We start from the raw sequence: 23,936 nt of genomic DNA, 5'->3' as shown, positions 1-23,936 counted from the left end.
CCTTCTCCTCACCTCTTAGGCAAACTTCATCCATCTCCTCCCGACTCAGGTTACCAAATGAGATGAGGGTGCTCCTTATATTCAGGATCTTGGGAGTATAGATAGATAGATAGATAGATAGATAGATAGATAGATAGATAGATAGATAGATAGATAGATAGATAGATCTTTATGGTCATTGTCACTTTTACAAAGAAAAATGAAACTGAAGGTGCAGTCGACTCAGTGTGAGGCATAAGAGTTAAAAAGACAAGAAGAGAGAAAATAATAACAAACTGAATAGTAATAAAAGTACTTCACAAAATATACAAATTGCACTTCTTATATATACAAATTGCACTGGTTGACGTAAGGTCTATATTGCACATTGGGAGAATGATATGGAGTAGTTTTATTCTGAGTTCAGGGCCATGATTGCTTTTGGATAAAAGCTGTTTTTAAGGTGGTTTCTCCTGGTTTTCATTGCTCTTGTATTTCTTGCACGATGGCAAAAGCTGTAAGAGGCAATGACCGGGATGTGATGATTTCTGTGAGTCTATTGCTTTTTTGCGGCATCAGGAGGTTTAGATTTATTCCAGAGCTTGTGGAGGGTACAACCAATTGTTCTCTCCGCTGTCCTGATAACCCTGTGGAGCACACTCCTTCTGAGGAAGTGCAGCTGCTGTACCAAACACACAGTCCGTACGTGAGCACACTCTCGATGGAACAGTGATAAAAGGCAAGAAGCAGATTTTTGAGGAAATGGTTCTTTCTGAGGATTCTCAGAAAATACAGTCTCTGCTGCGCCTTCTTCAGCAGCTCCTTGGTGTTGGCAGTCCAGGTCAGGTCATCCTCCAGCTCAATGTCCAGAAACCTGAACACCGGGACGCTCACCACACAGACTCCGCCAATGATGAGTGACTGGATGTCAGTTTTGTTTTTTCTAAAGTCAATAACAAGCTCCTTCATTTTTGTGGTGCTGAGGAGCAGGTTATTGACTCTGCACCATTCTGACAGCCGCTCCACCTTGTTCCTTTATGCCAGCTCACCCTGCTTGCCCGAGATGAGTCCGATCACCATTGTGACATCCGTGAACTTTATGATTTTGTTGCTATGGTAAGTGGGGACACAGTCATATGTGTAGAGGGTGTAGTGGAGCGGACTGAGCACACAACCCTGCGGCGTCCCGGTGTTGAGGCTGAGAGCAGTAGAGGTGTGGGGACCCAGCCTGACCCTCTGGGAGCGTCCAGACAGGAAGTCCAGTATCCAACTACACGTGAGTGATGGAAGTCCCAGATCTACCAGTTTGGACACTAGTTGTTGTGGGAGGATAGTGTTAAACGCTGAGCTGAAGTCCACAAAGAGTAGTCAGACATAACTTCCCTGCTGCTCTGGGTGGGTCAGGGCAGCATGAAGTGCAGTGGCCACAGAGTTCTCTGTGGATCTCTTTGCTATGTAAGCAAATTGAAATGGGTCCAGGTCTGCTGGCAGGCAGGTGATAATATGACTCCGCTCCAGTTTCTCAAAGCATTTCATGATGACAGATGTGAGTGCCACTAGGCGGAAATCATTCAGATTGTTCATGATGGATTTTTTCGGCAGCAGAACAATGATTGAGGACTTGAGGCAGGATGGGACAGTGGCCAGGGACTGGTTGAAAATCCTACTGAAGATTCCAGCCAGTTGATCCGCATAGTCTTTCAGCACCCATCTAGCCACACCGTCGGGTCCTGAAGCCTTCCTTGGGTTTACCTTCTTCATCACTCGCTGCACCTCACACTCTTCCACCATGAGTATGTTGCTGTTGTGAACAAGTGGCTGTGATGGAGCTGCTGTTGGTGTCGCCTCAAAGCGGGCAAAGAAGATGTTCAGCTCCTCTACCAGAGAAGCGTCTCCCTCAGCGGCCAAAGAGTTGCTGGATTTGTAGCCAGTGATGTGCTGGACACCCTGCCACACCTGCCTGGTGTTGTTGCACCTCAGATGGTCCTCTATCCTCCTTCTATATGCTGCCTTAGCCTCTCAGATGCCTCTCTTCAGATTCGCTCTGGCTACACTGTAAAGAGCCCCATCCCAAGTCCTGAAAGCAGTATTCCTGGCTTTCAGCAGACTCTGGACATCCCTCGTCATCCAGGGCTTCCTGTTGGGATAAATCCTTATGTGTCTTTCCCTGGTGATGTTGTCCGTGCAGAACCTAATGCAATCCAGGACTGCCGTAATGTGTTTCTCCAAATCTTGGTGATCGAAAACCTCCCAATCCGTTCTCTGGAAGCAGTCCTACAACTGTATGGCCTCCACGGGCTATATGGTAAAAGTCCTAGTCATAGTGGGAGCTTGTTTCCTGAGGGGGGGTATATGCAGGGATCAGAAGCAAGGACGTGTGATCAGACTGGCGAAGATGTGCTAGTAGTTTAGCGCTACAGGCCTGTCTGATGTTGTTTGTGTACAGCTTGTCCAGTGTTTTTACTCCCCTGGTTGCACACTTTATGTGTTGATGCTTTCAGATCTGCATGATTAAAGTCCCCAGAAATGATGTGACGTGCCTCAGGATACTTCTCCTCTTTACTGCTGATGGTGTCATGCAAAAGCTCCAGAGCCGAGTTAGCATTAGCATCTGGTGCTATATACACAGCAGTTAGCAGTATGGAGTTGAATTCACAGGGGAGGTATATGGGTCTGCATTTAATTGTCATAAACTCCACGTCTGAAGACATAACTGCATGCTGCCTTGGCACCCCCTCTTTTGTTTATGTTCTTTGCGCCGCCGCCGGCTCCTTGAAGCTGGGATTGTAATCCACAGAGAGCCCGGTGTTCGTGCGATGTCGTCTGGAATGTTATGGACACGGAGAAACTCAGATGTTGAGCAACTCTCGCTTGGTAAGCCGATAGATAAAATATCCTGCCGGCTATACGTTTATTTATCCAGGCAGGGTGTAAAATCCAAACTCTGAATCGGACAGCACACAGCCGCAGTGTCTAAATGCGCCGCCATTGTCATTCGCGTGACCTGAAATACTTCCAAGTAAGGCAGGAGCCCTATACACAAGGGTTCAACATTCTCTCCAGCACTCCCTGGCAGACCCCACGGAACCCAACAGGGCTGTAGCGTATTCCAACTCCGAGCATGCTCTGTGGAAATCTGTGGAAATGTGACAACCCAGGGGGGCTGCTGACTTATGGTTCAGGGGATTCAGTGCCCTTCATAAGTTACCTCCCCCTGTCCTTCCATTTGGGAGGCAGCCTGGCTGAGCAAGAATGCTGATCCCGACTTACAATATAAATGTTGATTTACAATTGTGAGTACACAAAACATTGTATTATTATTTTATCACTTGTTACATATAACCTGTAACGTCAGTGCACTTTTCTTTTGTAACATTCTTTTGAGTTAATTAAGCTATTGTAATAATCATAACCTGCATGTCTTTGTCCATATGTAAAACCGTAAATCTTCACTAAAGGCAACTTCTCATTTGCATTGGCCAATGAAAGTGATCTGTGAATGGCCAGCACCTACACTTAGCCCTGCCTCCTACTGGATCGATAGATAGGCAGGAAGGCATAAGACACTTCCTCTTACTGACACCTACTGTACTGTGGCTTTGTAGAAAATATTGACTTACACAGCATGACTGGAATTCTGAATGAAAAGGATTACCATAGTTTGGCTTTTACATCAGCAAAAGGTGGCTACTTTGATGAATCAAAAATTTGAATGCAATTTTGTACACTTAATGATTGCTTAGCTTATTTTTTATTCACTATTGATTTATTTGATCTATTACTTATTTGAATTTGCAGATGATACAATATTGACAGACATTGAGGAGGCAACAAAAAAATTCAGAAAGACGTTGACCAGTGTGACACTATGGGTCGCTGTTGCCACGTTGAACCCACCAAACAGACATCAAGGACACACGTGTAAAAGCACCAAGAATAATATTTAATTATTTTTCTTAAATAAAGTGCACAAAGCACCGCACACTCCACAATTCTCCAATATTCAATACAATCATCAATAATAACAATAAATCAAATCCTCCACTCCCAGCAGCTCCGTCACACTTCCTCCCAACTCCGGGCCACTCTGCTAGGTTTCCCATAATCCTTTATATAGTTCGTGACCCGGAAGTGCTTCTGTCCTTCAGTCCATGTGAATGCATAGCACCTCCGGGTCAGATAAAATCTTCTCCTTCTCTTTAGCCTGGAAGTACTTCGTTTCTTCCATCACCGTGACTAGAGAGTACTTCCGGGATACAATAAAAACACTCGTGCCTCCCAGCAGCGGCCCCCACGGTATCCAGCAGGGCTGTGATGCTGAACTCCATTGTCCATGATGCCCTGAGGGAATTCGGGGCACCTCCATGTTGCAGGGAGGACTCCATCTAGCGGCGTGGGGGTGTTGGCCGGGATAAACTGATGGCCATTTCTCACACCAGTTTCAGAAAAAGTTATTTTGTGAAAACTGCTGAATATAAATGAAGCGACGCTATGCTCAGAATATATAATACACTAGTGAGACTAGCATCTAAGTGTATTGTGCGCATTTCTGGTCACCAGACTATAAAAAAGACATAGTAGCACTTGAAGCTGTGCAGAGGAGAGCAACCTGGTGCTAAGGGCATGTCATACTCTAAATAATTTACAGAATTAAACCTGTTTAGTCTGAAGCGGCGGAGACTGCATATGAATCTTATCCAGGTCTTTTAAATTTTTAAAGGCATCAATAAAGTAGATCCAGCAAGAACTGTTTCAGCTTAATGGTGAATCATGTACTTGATGACACCAGTGGAAATTAAGGGGAAGTGCATTTAGGACTGATGCCAGAAAGCACCTCTTTACACAAAGAGTTGTGGGAATCTGAATCAAACTAAGGAGCCATGTAGCTCAATCAGAAACCTTGACAACCTTTAAGAAGTACATGGATGAGATATTGGGACAGCTTAGCTATTAGCTAAACAAATGAGCTTGATGGACTGAATAGTATCCACTCATTTGTCACTTGGGTTCTTATAAGACCATTTAAAGGGACAGAACACAAAAATACACATGACAGAAAACACATAAGTCACATAATCCGTTAAAAAACAACAAAAGCAACATTAAAATGCGAAAGCAAATGTAACACCATAACAGGCAATGGTTAGCATTTACTGCGTTTTTTTCTTTTTTGCCTGTGCTCTTTTGGATTAAGTTTATCCTTATCTTCTGACGTTTTCATTTTTTTTTTTTTATTTTGATGCTGTTTTAAGATATTGTTTAAAGAACTGAGGAAATTTGTTGTATTGCATTTAGTTCTTTCATTATGTGTGTTTTTTTTTTTTTTGTTTTTCAAATGTTGTATTGTGATTTTTATATTTGAAGTTTTGAATGTCTGAATTGACCATTCTCTTTTTCAATTTGTTTGTTTTTTATTTTAATTAATTCAATTTAATAAATAATTCTTTTGTTGAAGTAGCCAGCTTTTTCAGATATATTCATATATTCATAACAGCAACAACATTATCTTCCACCCCTTGCAAATTTTCCATCCAATTATCCTATTGAAAGTGTAATGATTGTGACTTACAAACCTCTACAGGTGCAAAGTGGAGTCCAACCTATTTGGCTGAAAAGCAACCTGGTATGACACCAGCTCAGCTCAGAATTGTAAAGTAATACAGAAAATGGTAATGCCAGGACAGAGCATTACTAGCCCACGGCTTCTTTCTGTCTGAAACAGATAAAACACATGCTGCCTCAGGAAGAAAACTGTATTACTAAAAATCTCAGCCATTATACACAGTAGCTTTTTCTTAAAGAAAACTGTTCACGACCATCAGCACTTATCCCACTGTATTCGCGTAGTGTTTCTTCTTCACAAGTCTACTCAACAGCCACTATATATTGTGTGTATTACCTGATGCTGTGATTAAGGTATGTGCTAGATTCACTAAGGCCAATTTCACACAGCATGACTTTGACTTTAATGGCATGTCACATGTATTGACTAGAGTCGTTTGATATCACGGTCTTCATGATGCCATATTAAATATGTATTTAATAACAAATTATATGACTCCCTCACAATTTCTCAGCACAGTTTCGTATTTTCCTATTGCACCACAACCATATTGTGAGGTTGACACATTTCTGCTGCCAATCAACATGGAGCACACCAGAATAAGAATTGGCACATTGTGTGAAAATAGACAAACAACAAATAGAACAGCCAGGTACGAGTTGCCACAGCTGTTGTTCTCTGTGCTTCCTTTGTAACAAGCAAAAGAGAAATGGATACATTTTAAAATCTGGAGAAGATCACATTAGTTTTGTCATGGACAACAGGGCTGTACTGTGCTAAACTGCCTGAGTGCTCAATGGCTGACAACCTTTGCACATGTAGGTGCCTGCCCCTACGACTTTCAACAAAATTGATCACTTTTGATATTTGTCATGGTTGGGCACAGGGTACTATGACTGAACTGCTGGAGATGTTACACTGTATGACTGGTGGTCATGGGGGCAGGCTACAATTGTTAGCAACTTGTTAAGTTTCATTAAGATTGTGTAAATGAAGGTGTCACCCTTGTGTTTTGTGGACTTCATGAAAGAAGGACATGATTAGATTGATTGAGGTGTGACACAGTCCTTAACTTCCTTTCCTTCTTTGAACCTTGTATGAAGGAGGACGAGCAGAAGAACCTCTTTCAATTCAATTCAATTCAGGTTACTTATGTATGTAAGTCTTTACTAAGTGCAGCATTTATTAGAGAACCAGTGTGTGACAGACAGACCTTCATCCACAGCCTTACTGGAAGGCACCTTAGTCTTAACCAAACTGTCCTTTTATGACATAACTTTTTCATCTTAACAGCATTGATGTCCGTAATGGATATTAACACTTCATCTGTGTCTTTTATACTTCCTTACAAAGGCTACAATGGAAAATTGCTGCAAAAACCATGCAGTGTGACTGGGCTTAACTGAATATGTCTGTATTTATTGTGCTACAGCAATAAATTTGAACTTTAACTTGAGTTTATAAGCAGAATACATTATAACAGTAATTCATTAAAATATATTACATATAGAGGATATTATTAGATTTAACTTATCATTCCAGCCACAAAGAAGCATCATGTACCATAAGTAGTACATCTGATTAATTTTGAATATATAATTGAATGACATACTGTATATACTGTTTAAAAACATTAAGAGAACACTTAAATCACACATCAGATCTCATTGAATGAAATATTCAAGTGGAAAATCTTTACTCAGTAATACTGTGTAATTCGTTGAGAACAAAATAATGTAACACCGGTCAATGGAAACCAAAATCACCAACCTGAGGGCTGGATTCAATATCACACCGAATATCAAAGTCAAAACTTGAATTCACAGAATGATCCAACTTGTGTGACTTTCGTCACGGCAACTCATAATGTGACTCAGTAGTGTGTATGGCCCCCACTTTCCTGTATTTATGCTCCAGAGATGATGGCACATGGTGTCCTGGGGGATCTCCACCTAGATCTCAATCAGAATCCTGGAGATTTTGTGGCGCTATTTAGTGGCATTGGATGCACCAATAAATAATGTTCCAGATGTTCTCAATTAGATTCAGGTTTCGGGACAATCAATGATATCAATCTAGGAATGGCGTAACACTCTGGCCACATGAGGCCAAGCACTGTCCTGCATCAAGAGGATTTCAGGGCTCACTGCACCAGGCTAAGTTCTGGCAATGGCTCTGACAATTTGCCAGAGCTGGAAATTGTGGTATTCTCTGGTGAATGCCAATCGAGCTGCAGGGTGATGGGCAGTGAGCACAAGTTCCACTAGAGGAAGTTGGGCCATTATGTCACCCTCATGGAGTCTGTTTCTGACAGTTTGAGAGAAAGATGCAAACGAATAGACGAATAGAACTGGAGTTCATTTTGTAGGGCTCATCCTGTTCCTCCTTGCACAGAGGAACAGATACCGATCCTGATACTGGGTTGATGCCCCTGAGACTGTGCTGGGAGATACAGCCCACCTTCTTATGACAGTACGTATGCATATGCCATGCTAGAGGAGATGAACTACCTGTGCAACCTAAATTAGCAACAGGTACTACCTCATGTTACCAGTAGTGACAAGGGACCTAGCAAAACATCAAAACTAGAGAGAATAAGTCAGGAAGGTTAAGGAGAGAGCAATTGTCTGTGGCCACCACCTGCAAAACAATTCCCTTTTTGCAGGGTGTCTTGCTGTTGCCTCTCCATTGCATCAATTTTATTTGCACCAAAGAAGATGAACTTGATTCACAATTGCTTGTGCTTCCTAATTGAACAGATCAATATCCCTGAAGCTTAGCAGACTTGGTGTTAGACTGTGATGATTACATGTTTCCTTAATTTTGAGCAGTGTATTATATATATTTTGGTATTTGGGATGCATTTGTAAAAGTTTCAGAACAGTGGCGGGAGGTTTATAGCAAACATTTTGCTGCATGACAATGCTATTAAAACAAACAAACAAACAAAACAACAAAGTAAGGCGTTCTTTTTGGGTGCTCCACTGAATCAACAGCTGCTGTTTAATTGTTGTAGAAAAAGAAGGAAATAATTGCATTGGAAGTGAGCCCATATTTATTATATCACTTTGTCAACAACATTAGGCTGGAAAAGGAAAGTCATTTGAGTTGTGTTAGCATCTCCAACAGTTCTGGATTCTGGACCATGGTTGGTCATCAACCAAATCTGAGGAAGCGCTTGCAGTTTCAGTTTGCAAATGTTTCATGAGTTCAAAAAGCTAGCAGAGTCTATTTGTATTAATCTTCATCTCATGATATTTTTTTCCACCTCTAGTAAAGTGCCCAGACATTTTACCCTTTCCTTTCATGTGTTGTTTTCAGAACTTAGCCAGAACATATTTTCCTTTTGTGTTATGCAGAGACTGTCATACCAACGTGAAAAGTATCAGTTTTGCTCCATTGACACATCGGAATAGGCCTACAACAAGCAAAATCCTCGCTACTGTTGTAGCATCTAAAAAATAAGCCTGATGTCTACACCAGTGCTTGTTGTTATGGCAACCTGCTAAATTTGATCAAGCTTCCATTCATCAAGTATTTGCTGAAGAGCCACTTCATGGTTCAGAGCAATATGGCCTTTTGTAAAATACATAGATTTGAGGCAGCACAGATTTATTCACACACACACACACACACACACACGAACACAAGAATGATGTGTGTCAAGTGTATAAAAGTGTCATTTGACAGAACTTCATTTTCCTAAGTTTTTAAATATTTTAATGTTTTTAAGACTATACTGTTTTTTGCCTGTTTGCCATCTAATGCTTATATGAAGACAAAGACATTTCTAAATTGATGAAGATGACATACATTCCTTGCTTACAATAAAATGCACTGTAGTATAAAGTATTTTATCCTTAAATAGTGATATCCTATATAAACGTCTTACAGTTAACATTCAAATATCTGCATGCTGTTCGAAGCAAAGAATTTGAGTTTCAACTTTATAAGGTCATTATAGGTTTATAGGGTCATTTTTGTCACAGGTATTATAGGTGATAGTGACGATGCTGGTTCCCTACAGACTCCCTCTTCCTATATAGGAGTCTGCTGAACCAACACCGTTGATAGTTATAACCGAGATGAGCTAACAAATGAGGATGGTGGAAAAAGTGCCCATGTGCTTTTATTAAAAACCAGTCAAAAACAAAAGTAAAACCAAAAAAAAAGTATCCATTGTGCAGTGTTCTAAAAACAGTACATACAGTATATAAATCCATAAAAATCCAGTGAAAAGTGCAGATAAAAATCAATACAGTAAATAAATCCGTTAAAAGATCAGAGGTTAAAATGCAGGCTAACTTCTCCCGATCTCAGCCCACCTCCTTCTTTCTCCCAGGCTCACCCATTGCTCGTGTAGCCGGCAGAGACTCAGCAGCCACGAACTCCATTCTGCCGACCCCCGTCTTGGCTGCCTCCGGATATCGCAGCCAGACCGTCCAAGGTCGGCTCACCTTCCTTCATCCTTCACGGTCACTTAGTTGCACCTCAGAAGTCTAGGGAGGGCACCTGCCTTGCTCACCACACTCCACCCGAATATTCAGTGGGGAGAACTAGGCCCTAGAGCACCACAAGTAATGCTCCTTTGCGGGGCCCCAGCTTGTACTGCTTCCTCCTTCCAGGTGCCCAGATCATCCTTCCAAGACTGCCTTTCACATCTTTTAACCTCTCTTTCCTTTCCTTCTTTTTCCTTTTCTTTGACTCATCTCTCACCTTTCCTTGTGCCAGCCCAGATATACTGTATCTATACTAATAAAAGTCAAAGCCCTCACTGACTGACTGACTGACTGACTGACTGAATGACTGACTGACTGACTGACTGACTCACTCACTCACTCACTCACTCACTCACTCACTCACTCACTCACTCACTCACACATCACTAATTCTCCAACTTCCCGTGTAGGTAGAAGGCTGAAATTTGGCAGGCTCATTCCTTACAGCTTACTTACAAAAGTTGGGCAGGTTTCATTTTGAAATTCTATGTGCAATGGTCATAACTGGAACCTATTTTTTTGTCCATATACTGTAATAGACTGCAGCTCGATGTCCTCTCGCATTGTCACACCTCCCACGTAATTGAGTGCCTGCCCATATAAGGTAAATATTCGCGGGTGAAGGACTGTGCTTAGCAAATTCATAAGTAAAAAAATCTGAATAACAAACTGATGTTAATTATATTTTGCCCATGAATACTTATTAAATAATTCCAAATAGTCTGTCCGCTTCCTTTCATAGCTTTTCCGATGGTTGTGCTGCTTCCAGGCATGTATTTTCATATTACAGCATTTAACCAATCACATCTCAGCCATCATTTATTGCCAGGCAGAGAGGCCTTCACAATCCATTCTGCAGGCACTCTAACACAGAATAAATGTCAATTAACCTGTTGCTTCAACCAATCAGATTTTGAGTTGGTGTCAGTATGGTCCTCTAGTAGGTGTATGGCGACGTCACCGTATTTAGACCCATTGATTGGATAGAAGCTGCAGGTTCAACTTTCAGCATTAGCTTCGATGGTGATAGAAAGGGACTTTTTGATGGAACTGAGGTGCACGGATAATCCGTACGACAGAGTGATTGAATTGTTTTTGAGGAAAGAGAGGAAGATGGATTTTGTTTACAAATAATCCGAATTTTTGGTGAGTAAAATTTTGCGATTTTCCTAAATAATATTGCAAGTTTATGAGTTATTATTGATGTTTTTTATGTGTGTCGTGGCTGTGGCCGCAGTAGAAAGGAACTTGTTCACCCCTGGTTTGTCTATTCAATAAAGGCATTTATTGTGGCTACAGGAGTTATCTATCTGCGATGCAGCGGCTCTTTTTACTGTATTTCTGCATATTAAGATGGTTTTTATAACCATAAATTAGTTTTTGAGGGGCGGGTTGATTCAGATGGAGCAGTACTGAAGGCCTAGGTGTGTGATGCAGGGTTCGCCAATGGACCAGATGATACGTAAATTTAATGAACATTACAACCCATCATCAGGTCCTTCCATGAAAACCCTAAATACAAAGAGGACTGTTTCATTTATGTTAGGTAGATTGCCCAGAGGGGACTGGGCGGTCTCGTGGTCTGGAACCCCTACAGATTTTATTTTTTTTCTCCAGCTCTTGGAGTTTTTTTTGTTTTTTCTGTCCACCCTGGCCATCAGACCTTACTTATTCTATGTTAATTAATGTTGACTTATGTTTATTTTTTATTGTGTCTTCTATTTTTCTATTCATTTTGTAAAGCACTTTGAGCTACATTTTTTTGTATGAATATGTGCTATATAAATAAATGTTGATTGATTGATTGAACCCGAAAATAAACAAAACTGTGTAGAGGCCCATGATTAAATGAACGGTAAAAAAGTAAGAGCAAAGCGACGGTGACTTATTGAGTCAGGCAGGCGAGAGCACAATAGCACAGGGCTCGATGTAGTGTGCGTTAAGTCGATCTAAAATGCGCACTGAGATTCGAAAAAATATATCTTTTCAAGTTCTATTTGGATATAAGTAGGTTCTATTTAGTCAACAGAAATATCTTTGGTAGGAATGGTTTCACAAATATGGATGCAAACTGAAACTTATCTGTTTTACTTACCTACTTTAGACACCCAGCAAGCTGAATGCTTGGACTAATAAACACCCAAATCCGTAATTAAATTAAAAGTTAAAAATGTGCTTAAAGTATAGGAACTGTTTCTAAATGTTTGCTTTCAATTGTTAATGCCACCCAATAAAAGTTAATTTAATAAAGCCAGATTTTTATGAGTATGATGGCTTTGTTACATCCTGGGTCCTTCCATCACTGTGAGTCTGTCGGATTCAGGACTCTTCGACCCTGGCTCTGCTTTTCCAATCTTCCAGTGTTTGTTTTCCTAAGTCCATTACAACCACACCTTGTTTTTCAATGAAAGGCTGGAACTCGTCATTCATTATCTGTCATAAACTATCTGTGACAAGGTTTGATGAAATGTGCATTGTAGTATACTATTTTGGAATGATCGAGTTACTCATCTCTCTTAGTTGGCTAGCTGTATTTCTAAACAATTCTCATCAGTCTCTCATCGGTCTCGTTAGCTATCATCCATGGTCTAATTCCAACCACAGAAGCACCATTGGCTGGATGTGTTTGTTTTTTATTTTTTTTTGTTGAGCCTATTTTCAACAAATCTGTGATGCTGTCATGTGTGACATCAACGCAGAGCCACTGTGCTTGGAACATTGCCCGGCACACCTTTGAAGCTGGCAGACATATGGGAGATAATGTCATCTGATCTGGAAAATCCTTCCAAAGCAGCAGCAAAAATGGCAGACTCTATGCATCAGGCTCCCACTCCTGAAAGTCTTGTCATGGCTTCCTTCGTCTATTATGCCACGTAAACCGTCATTAAAGAAAGCTACGTTATTTCTCCTATGTGGTTTCTTACCGCCATATCACTAAGGGAGGAGTATTGCCTTTTTATATTATATCTATATAGTTTTGGGTTATGTAACACGCCACAATTACTAAAGAACCCATTCCAACAAGGGAGATAGCACCCCCTGCTGGATACACCTGGCCAAGATGCTGTTATAATTTAAGATCAGGGATGGATGGGCTGCCCAAATAAGGTTGGAAGAACAGAAAGGAACTGTCTAGTGTGAACAGATACACACCCTCACTCCCTCCCAATACATGGAGTGGCTGGGACTCCCATCGGTGCACCCGCACGGCATCCTGGGAGCTGTAGAGGTTCAGAGGTGAGGACTGAATAGACATGCTTGTGGTTTGGAGTCTTTTTTTCTTAGACATTGTGCCTCACATCCTACCATGTAGGGTGGTTTTGTTGGCTTGTACTACATCCGTATGCCAAAACCATATAACACGTTTCAATTACACATTATTGCATATATTACAGTGAGCAGTGAAGACTGATTCTCCTACGTCATTCTGTCTTTTAATTCTCCCTCTATGCTGTATTCAGCAATGAAACGTGGCTTAAGGCTGAGGTTTTGTGCTTTAAAACATGAGGATGTCAGTTCATTCCCCAACACTCACCCATGCCTCAGTGCTTTAAATACTGAAATGGGCTTTAATGTATCTTGCTTTAAATACAACAATCAACTAAATAAATAAAATACCTAGTTAGAATAGAGTATGACATTTTTGTAAGCATTCTGAAGTAACAAGAGTTTTTAATATATTTATTCTAGTAGAATTTAAATTTAGCTTAAATTTAACAATGAGTAGACAAGCGCCACATCTGAAGAATTGCCTAAGCTTGACCACATTTCATCTGCCTAAAAAGTGACAGCCTGTCTGGAAATCCTTACGTGTGAAAAGCTGGGTGCACTGAGTGTAAGTTGAATATTTATCATTTTTAGCTTTTTAAACAGATGCCAATAATCATCATCTGTAATCCTGCATAAAGGAAGTACACTGACATGTTAATAATGAATATCAGATCCAAATGCTATGAATAATATATGCATGTTTTTTGATATGAATAACAAATAACATCATGGCCTGGCAACTGTTTTCAGTTCCTCTTGTCCTGCAGCATCTTCAAAATCAATCAGCATCACACGGGAGATGGATTCAAAATAGGAGAAAAAAAAAAGACAAAGGAGAAAACATTAAGGTCCAAATATAGAGAAAATAAGAAAAAGGACATCGATTTAACAGTGTAAATTGAGATATATTCATAATGAACACATTGCCTTAATTATTCAGGTACATTAGTTAATAAACACAGTATACAATACTTGACATCTTTAATGTAACAGCAAGAGAAATAAGAAAGGAATTGCTTCAGCCTGGAGTCTAAAAATAAATTGAAAATTATGTATTAGTGAGCAGTTACTGGAAAAGAAAATAAGATTAGAAATTATGTTTTAGTTGTAGCCATACTCTTAGCTAGGAAAATAAAAAGTGTGTTACATAAAAAATATAAGGAGAATAAAATACTTATTTGAAAAAGATGGAGTGGCCAGAGGACAATCACAAACTGTCACACTTGTAGTTTGTGTACTAGCATAACAATAAGTCTTGAATTGCATGCATTGTTACAGCATAACCTCTGTCAAGGTGGACTGTAGGTAAATATATATTCTCAGCCTATTCTTTTATTTAATTTACATGATAAGACTAAGGCAATTTTTATATATAGTATCTATGCTGTAAATAGACAAATTAAATTAAAGTTGAGTTCTGTGCAGAGTTGATTCCTGCCTTACACTTGATACTGCCAGAGTTGGCTAAACTAGATGGCAGTATGTGGATTTGATAATAGATGGATGGATATAAGGTGAGTTGCCAGCCAAAAGAAATTTTGAATTAAAACGGCAAAGTTCAAGTGAGTGTTTCAAACAGAAAAAAACATACAATGCCAGTCATTTATCATTCAGACTGTAGTGACATACAGTCAGTTTAGCCCCGCCAATTAGACAAGTAGGTCTTTAGGATATGAGAGTAGATCAGGTTAAGCCATTGAAACAACACACAGACATTCACAAAACTTGCACATTCCAAAATATTTTAAAGAAAAATGTTCACGTAATGAAGAGTTTCAGTGGCCACCATAGGTACATTTTTTGAGGACTTCACCTCTTTCCAACTGCATATTACAATACACTATGTGGCCAAATGTATGTCGACATCCCATCAAATTATTTAATTCAGGTTTTTCAGCTGAAGCCATTGTTAATAGATGTATAAAATCAAGCGCCATGTTATCTCCATTGACAAACATCGGCAGTGGAATTGCTCGTACTGAAGAGTTCAGTAACTTTAAACGTGATGTTGTCATATGATCCCACCTTTGCCACAAGTAAGCACGTGAAATTTCTGCTCTGGTAGATCTGCACTGTAATAGAACTCTAAGTGCTATTATTGTAAAATAGAAACATTTAGGAGCAACAACAGCTCAGCCACATAGTGGTAGACCATGCATACTCACAGAGCGGGGCCGCCAAGTACTGAAGTGCATAGCATTAAAGAATCACCTATTTTCCATTTTATCTCTCACAACAGAGTTCCAAGCTGCCCCTGAAGCAACATCAGCACACGAACTACAGTATGTATCCTGAGATTCATATAGAAGGTTTCCATGGCCAAGAAGCTACACATAAGATTAAGACCACTATGCACAATGCAAAGCATTAGCTGGTGTGGTGTAAAGCATACTGCCATTGGAAACACAATCATTGAAGTGATGAATCATGTCTCACTATCTATAAGACTGATGGGTGAATGTGGGTTTGGCAGATGTCAGGAGAATGCTGCATTCTGGACTGCACAGTGCCTACTGTAAAGTTTGGTAGAGGAGGAGGAAAAATTATGGTGTGGGGCTGTTTTTCGGGGTTTGGGCTAGGCTCCTTGGCTCCAGTGAAGGGTAATATTAATGCTACAGCATACAGAGACATTTAGACAATTATGTGATATCAACTTTGTGCCAACAGTTTAGGGAAGGCCCTTTTCTGATCCAGCATGACTGTGCCCTGTACATAAAGACAGGTCCATAAAGACATGGTTTGACAAGTGTGGTGTGAGGTGGCCTGCACAGAGCTCTGACCTCAACCCGACTGAACACCTTTGGGATGAATTGGAATGCTGATTGTGAGCCAAGTCCTCTCACCTAACATCAGTACCTGACCACATAAATGCCCTTTTGGCATAATGGGCACAAATACACACCAACACTCTCTCAAATATTGTGGAAAGCCTTCCCAGAAGAATGGAGACTGTTATATCCACTCAATATCATGCCCATGGTTTTGGAATGTGATTTCCAAAAAGCTCATATGGGTGTTTTCTGTAGCCGAGGATCAGACCGCCAAGGTCCCCGCCTTCGGCCACCACCCAACTCACACTGCACCCAACCTCCTTGACCCCTCCCATAGGTGGATTGTCCATAATGAACACCATGTTCAAGCATAAGGATGTTCATATGTGCACTTGGCACCAGGACACCCTAGGCCTCAGGTTGATGATCGACTTTGTGGTCGTGTTGTCGGACTTGCGGCCATATGTCTTGGACACTCGGGTGAAGAGAGGGGCGGAGCTGTCAACTGATCACCACCTGGTGGTGAGTTGGCTTCGATGGTGGGGGAAGATGCTGGTCAGACCTGGTAGGCCCAAACGTGTTGTGAGGGTCTGCTGGGAACGGCTGGCAGAGTCCCCTGTCAGAAGTAGCTTCAACTCCCACCTCCGGCAGAACTTCAACCACGTCCCGAGGGAGGTGGGGGACATTGAGTCCGAATGGGCTATGTTCCGTGCCTCTATTGTTGAGGTGGCTGACCGAGCTGTGGCCGCAAGGTGGTCGGTGCCTGTCATGGCGGCAATCCCGAACCCGTTGGTGGACACCGGCGTGAGGGATGCCGCAAGCTGAAGAAGGAGTCCTATAGGACTTTTTGTCCTGTGGGTCTCTGGAGGCAGCTGATAGGGACCGCAGGCCAAGCGAACGCGGCTTCGTTGTTGCTGAGGCAAAACTCGGGCATGGGAGGAGTTTGGAGAGGCCATGGAGAACGACTTTCGACGGCTTCGAGGAGATTCTGGTCCACCGTCCGCGCCTCAGGAGGGGAAGCAGTGCAGTGTCAACACCGTATATAGTGGGGATGGTGCGCTGCTGACCTCGACTCGGGATGTTGTGGGTCGGTGGGAGGAGTACTTCGAAGACCTCCTCAATCCCACTAACATGCCTTCCAATGAGGAAGCAGAGCCTGGGGACTCTGAGGTGGGCTCTCCCATCTCTGGGACTGAAGTCACCGAGGTGGTCAAAAAACTCCTTGGTGGCAGGGCCCCGGGGGTGGATGAGATACGCCCGAGTTCCTTAAGGCTCTGGATGTTGTAGGACTGTCTTGGTTGACACGCCTCTGCAACATCGCATGGACATCGGGACAGTGCCTCTGGATTGGCAGACCGGGGTGGTGGTCCCCCTCTTTAAAAAGGGGGACCGGAGGGTGTGTTCTAACTATAGAGGGATCACAGTCCTCAGCCTCCCTGGAAAAGTCTATTCGGGGGTTCTGGAGAGGAGGGTCCGTCGGATAGTCGAACCTCGGAATCAGGAGGAACAGTGTGGTTTTCGTCCTGGTCGTGGAACAGTGGACCAGCTCTTCACCCTTAGCAGAGTCCTGGAGGGTGCATGGGAGTTTGCCCGACCGGTCTACATGTGTTTTGTGGACTTGGAAAAGGCATTCGACCGTGTCCCTCGGGGAATCCTGTGGGGGATGCTCCGGGAGTATGGGGTACCGGACCCCCTGATAAGAGCTGTTCGGTCTCTGTACAACCGGTGTCAGAGCTTGGTCCGCATTGCCGGCAGTAAGTCGAGCCCGTTTCCAGTCAGAGTTGGACTCCGCCAGGGCTGCCCTTTGTCACCGATTCTCTTCATAACTTTTATGGACAGAATTTCTAGGCGCAGCCAGGGTGGAAAAAGGAGCTAAGCCGTAAGGCAAAGCTCTCAATTTACCAGTCGATCTACGCTCCTACCCTCACCTATGGTCATGAGCTATGGGTAGTGACCGAAAGAACGAGATCGCGAATACAAGCGGCTGAAATGAGTTTCCTCCGCAGGGTGTCTGGGCTTTCCCTTAAAGATAGGGTGAGAAGCTCAGTCATCCGGGAGGGGCTCAGAGTAGAGCCGCTGCTCCTCCGCATCGAGAGGAGTCAGATGAGGTGGCTCGGGCATCTGATCAGGATGCCTCCTGGACGCCTCCCTGGTGAGGTGTTCGGGCACGTCCAACCGGGAGGAGGCCCGGGGAAGACCCAGGACACGCTGGAGGGACTATGTCTCCCGGCTGGCCTGGGAACGCCTTGGGATTCTCCCGGAAGAGCTGGAAGAAGTGGCCGGGGAGAGGGAAGTCTGGGCCTCTCTGCTTAAGCTGCTGCCCCCGCGACCCGACCTCGGATAAGCGGAAGAGGATGGATGGATGGATGGATCATATGGGTGTGATGGTCAGGAGTGTACAAACTTTTTGCCTTATAGTGTTTTGGCACTATTAGCGCTTAAAAGTGGACTGAGAATTCAAAACAAGAACAGACGTTTCTTTTGCATACTGGGCCAACACAAACCCAGCTATTGCTTTAGATAAGCAGTTTTCAAGTTCAGACCTGGTGGAGCCCTGCAGAGTTTTTTTCTGCTTTTGATTGCCTTTATGTCCTATTTTTGTTGCTAACCAAGACACTCAAAAATTGGGTTTTATAAAGTTTTAATTGGATTGTAGTAAGCATTACACTGGGTAATTTAGTTTCTGTTATTCTTTCTTTTCAAGACTTTCAACAATCTATTCAGTAATTTAGTGTTGTTTAATTTTGCCTTTTAAGGTTGTACATTGTAATCATTGGGGTCAAGTATAGGCAAAGCACATTGGGGCTGTTATATACAGGCCCAAGGGGCAGAAGGGTTTGTGGTAACTGCCTAGTTGTTGTTTTACAAGGCTTATTTATTAACATGTGTGCCTATTTGATGTTGAATGAAAAAGTCAATGGTGTTATCATTCCCTCAACTCTCATCTCATCTCCTCAGTCGCTCTTCCTGGTGAGAGTTGCAGCAGGCCAAGCAGGTTGGCTTTTTGGGGTGTCCCAATATAGAGACTCAAGAGCATATGTTAGGTCTATTGCAGGGTCCCTGCCAAGTGGGACTTGCACAGAGCAGTTTCAGGGGAGGCCACCTGGGGATATCCTTATGACATGCCCTAACCACCTCAACTGACTCCTATCAATCTGGAGGAGAAACGACTCTACTGAGAGACTCCCTCAAATTGATGAGCTTCTCACCATATCATGAAGTGTCAACCCTGGGAAGAAACCTCATTTCTGCCACTTGTACTCGTAATATCATTTTTTCAGTCGACTGGTAACCTGAGAGTTTTAACTTTAGGCTCAACTTCAATACCACAGTGGTATAGCACCCACAAAACAGTTGCAACCACTCCAATCTACTTGTCAATGTTACACTCCGTGTTTCATTCATTAATGAACAAGGTCTCAAGTTTTGCAAACTCCTCCACTAAGGGCAGTTGTTTCCCCTTTACTTGGAGGGAGCAATCCATTCTTTCCAGAGAGAGAATCATTTCCTCAGACTCAGAGGTGCTGATTAGGGATTCCCGGACATTTTTAATTCCCGCATTCCCGGGAATGAAACTGCTGTAATTCCTGGGAAACCGGGAACAGCCAAGCTCGCATATATAGTGTGTAAAAATCGATCAAGAAATAACAGAGTTATAGTTGAAAATAATTAAGTGGCATGGTTTTTTGACCCACGGTGTAGTGTGTTGCCGATTAATTCAGTCAAGAACAGACCATCAGCAGTCGTCAGTCTCCCAGCTCCCACTAAGACTTACACCAATCATGGCCAATGTCAAATATAAAAGATCTAAAAGCTAAAATTGGTGGGTTATTTATGCATCTTTTAAGCCATATGCCATCCTAGTTTGTATATTATATTTAATATAAGTCTTTTTAGTAGTGGTAAAATTTAATCCCCGCCTATAATTACAATGTGCCATCCTGTTTCATATGTTTCATATTTTTTTTCTTTTGTTAGGTAAGTCTCTAAAGACTTTATTTTAGATTTTTTTGAAAGCTTTGCTAGAAAGCATTCCCTTTAAAGATGATAATGGCCAGGCAACCCTGGGTCACAATATAGCATTACTAATATTAAAACCAAGGCAAAAAGTGTCTTACATTTAGAAAGTCAGGAACTAGACATGTCCCCACATAGGTATATTTTAGTAAACAGCTCATTTCAAACATTTTCTGCTTCAAGCTGACACTTCATGTTCTAAACAATAATCATGCCAATTCCACATGAATGTCAATTGACATACGGGCAAAAAAACCTATAAAAATGACTTTAACAATTATGTTGAACCTACACGCATACATAATAATAATCAATGCATTTTATGGTAGATTATGCTGTTACTGTATATCTTATTAAAGCTTACTGTGAGCAGAAGCATTGCTAATGTTCTGACTATAAGTTTCTGCTTTAATATGTTGATTCTGTTGGCCATCTCATCCTGTCAAAAAGAAGAATATACAAGTAGAACATAGAATCTTGTTTACAGTATGATTTAGTTTTACAAAATATAGCAGTGTATTTTATTAATAAGATCTTCAGGGCTTAAGAAAATTACTCAAGACCTGAAACATGTTCAGGTCCTAGTTTTAACTGTATTTGAGAGTTTTAGTATCTATTAGGTAATACCAAATGTGACCAAATCCCAGTCAAATCTATTGGTAGATTATGAAAAGCTAACATAATCAGATAAAAAGAACACCAAACTTTTTTGGTGTTTACCTAGCTATGGCATCTGGATGTCTATGAACACAAACAGGAGCTTTGTTACCACCCTTTGTGCTTTTTTTAAATCAGTAATAGACAGTACATTATTACTTCTTATGGTTCTTTCTTACAGAGCTACTCATTTCAAAGACAGGAATACAATTCCAATATCGAAATCTATTTGTAATTGCAGCCTGCCATATTCAACAATGCCTCTAACTTCTTTCACTTATCTTTAACCTCATTCAAATTGTGATGACATATGCCACATTCTTTTTGAAAACGTACCTGCTCAACTACAAATGTATTTTTATCTTCTTTAGAGAAGGCACACCAAATAGACTTATTTGCTTCTTTACCTGAGGTAACCCCAGTACACAGAGCTTTCTTCACTAATACAGATATTTTAACACTTGGCACACTGATATGTGTGACTTGCTTTGAGTCACAAAGGAAAGCATAGGTTAGAACCAAAGTAACAACCTTATGGTTTAAATACAGGAGACTGTATGGTGTGTGATAAAATAGAAACGTCTAAAGGGAAAAAGAAAATAAATCATATAAAAGTAGCATCAGAGTCTCATGTCTTATGCTGTTCTATGTAGAGTATGTAGTCTATCTTAAATGTTTCATAATGGGAAAAGTTTTGGGGCAGTAAATGATGGTTTAATTCCTCCTAATCAATTGAATCTCAATAAGATAATAACACAGAACCTGTAGGCTAGTTTAATTAAAATTAGACACTTGGGGTAAAAGGTTTCAATCACATATTGCATTAACTTAATTGCACGATGCTGTGTAAGATTTACTCTCATAAAATGAAGTCTCTAAACAGCTGCTGAACTGTGTGGATATTTTGTAAGGGCAGAACTCATTATTGTCAATGCTGGGATCATCTTTAAAAACACATAGGCATAAATAAAGTATCTTTTCTTTTAATAATACAAAAGTTGATTGTTATAAAAAGCATAGTTCTGTATATGTTACATCAAACAGTGAAAACATTCCATTTGATTTCCCTGGTGGAACTGTTGGGGCTTACTTTCAATTAAAAATGTTAACTTGTTAGGAAATGCAATGTTGTGATTAAAACTGTTCAAAAAAATTAAAGGAACACTTGGAAAACACATCAAATCTCAATGGGAAACAAAATTCTGCTATGGAATGGGTAATGTGTTAGGAACAAAAGGATGCCACATCGTTTGATGGAAATGAAAATTATCAACCAACAGAGGGCTGAGTTCAAAGATAACCTGAAAATCAAAGTGAAATGATGTGGCAGGACCCCCACATGCTTGCATTCATGCCTGACAACGTCCGTCATGCTCCTAATGAGACGATGGATGGTGTCCTGGGGGATCTCCTCCCAAATCTGGACCAGGGCAATACTGAGTTCCTGGACAGTCTGAGGTACAACCTGGCAGCGACGAATGGACCAAAACATAATGTCCCCAAGGTGTTCTATTGAATTTAGGTCAGGCAAGCGTGGGGGATAGTCAATGCTATCAATTCCTTCATTCTCCAGGAACTGCCTGCATACTCTCGCCACATGAGGCCGGGCATTGTCATGCACTATTAGGAACCCAGGACCCACTGCACCAGCATAGGCTCTGACAATGGGTGTAAGGATTTCATTCCGATACCTAATGGCTGTCAAGGTTCTATTGTCTAGCCTGCAAAGGTCTGTGTGTCCCTCCATGGATATGATATGCCTTCCCAGACCATCACTGACCCACCACCAAACTGATCACGCTGAACAATGTTAAAGGCAGCATAACGCTCTCCATGGCTTCTCCAGACCCTTTTACGTCTGTCACATGTACTCAGGGTGAACCTGCTCTCATCTGTGAAAAGCACAGGTCACCAGTGGTGGACCTGCCAATTCTGGTATTCTATGGCAAATGCCAATCGAGCTCTACAGTTCCAGGCAGTGAGCACAGGACCCACTAGAGGACTTCGGGGCCTCAGGCCACCCCCGTGAAGTCTGTTTCTGATTGTTTGGACAGAGACATTCACACCAGTGGCCTTCTGGAGGTCATTTAATAGGTCTCTGGCAGTGCTCATCCTGTTCCTTTTTGCCCAAAGGAGGATACAGATATGCTGGGAGACACCGCAAACCTTTTGGCAAAGGCACATATTGATGTGCATTCAGGAGAAGTTGGACTACCTGTGCAACCTCTGTAGGGTCCAGATATCAGCTCATGCTACCAGTAGTGACACTGACCATAGCCAAATGCAAAACGAGTGAAAAAACAGTCAGAAAAGATGAAGAGGGAAAAATGTCAGTGGCCTCCACCTGTTAAACCATTCCTGTTTTGGGGGTTGTCTCATTGTTGCCCATCTAGTGCACCTGTTGTTAATTTCATTAACACCACAGCAGCTGAAACTGATTAACAACCCCCTCTGCTACTTAACAGATCAATATAGCAGAAGTTTCATTGACTTGATGCTATACTATGAACAAAAGTGTTCCTTTAATCTTTTTTGAGCAGTATATTTTAGTGATGGGTTAAATATCCTAATATAAATCATTGCCTTTAGGGACTTTCTCAGAGAGAACTTCATTGAGTCTGCAGTGTTCATGAGGCCAACAGGGGGCACTTACCCTATGGTCTGAGTGTGGATCTCAGTGATGGGGACATTGTCCTGTGAAAATGGTGCCATCCTCCGGATGAGATGTAAAATCGAGGTCCTGACTCCCTGTTGTCATAAAAGATCCCGGGCATCCGTCATAAAGAGTAGGGCAAAATTGTCCACCACAGCTTAGTCATTTTGGCCCCCAATCATTCCCTGTCTTTAACTGACTAACTATCTCACACTTGTTCACCACCTAATAGCTCATGTGTGGTAAACATACTTGCGCAAAAATGGCTGCCATCACAGCATCCAGGTGGATGCATCACATTAGTGGAGGTTGAAGTGGCTCCCCATTTTCGATGTAAAGCACTTTGAGTAGTGAGAAAAGTGTTATATAACTGTGAAGAAATATTACTATTACCTCTGCATTTTGCCTGCCTGGTAGGCATATTGGGCGCTGACTGTATTTAACTTGAGCAGAGATGACCATCAGGATAATGGTTGGGATAGAGCTATCTGGTGTTAATCTTGACTGCAGTCACTTGTTTCACTTGT

The sequence above is a fragment of the Polypterus senegalus genome, chromosome 17, assembly GCF_016835505.1.
Source record: "Polypterus senegalus isolate Bchr_013 chromosome 17, ASM1683550v1, whole genome shotgun sequence".
Classification (NCBI taxonomy): Eukaryota; Metazoa; Chordata; class Cladistia; order Polypteriformes; family Polypteridae; genus Polypterus; species Polypterus senegalus.
The sequence above is the reverse complement of the archived record's forward strand: the minus strand, read 5'-3'. Positions refer to the sequence as shown.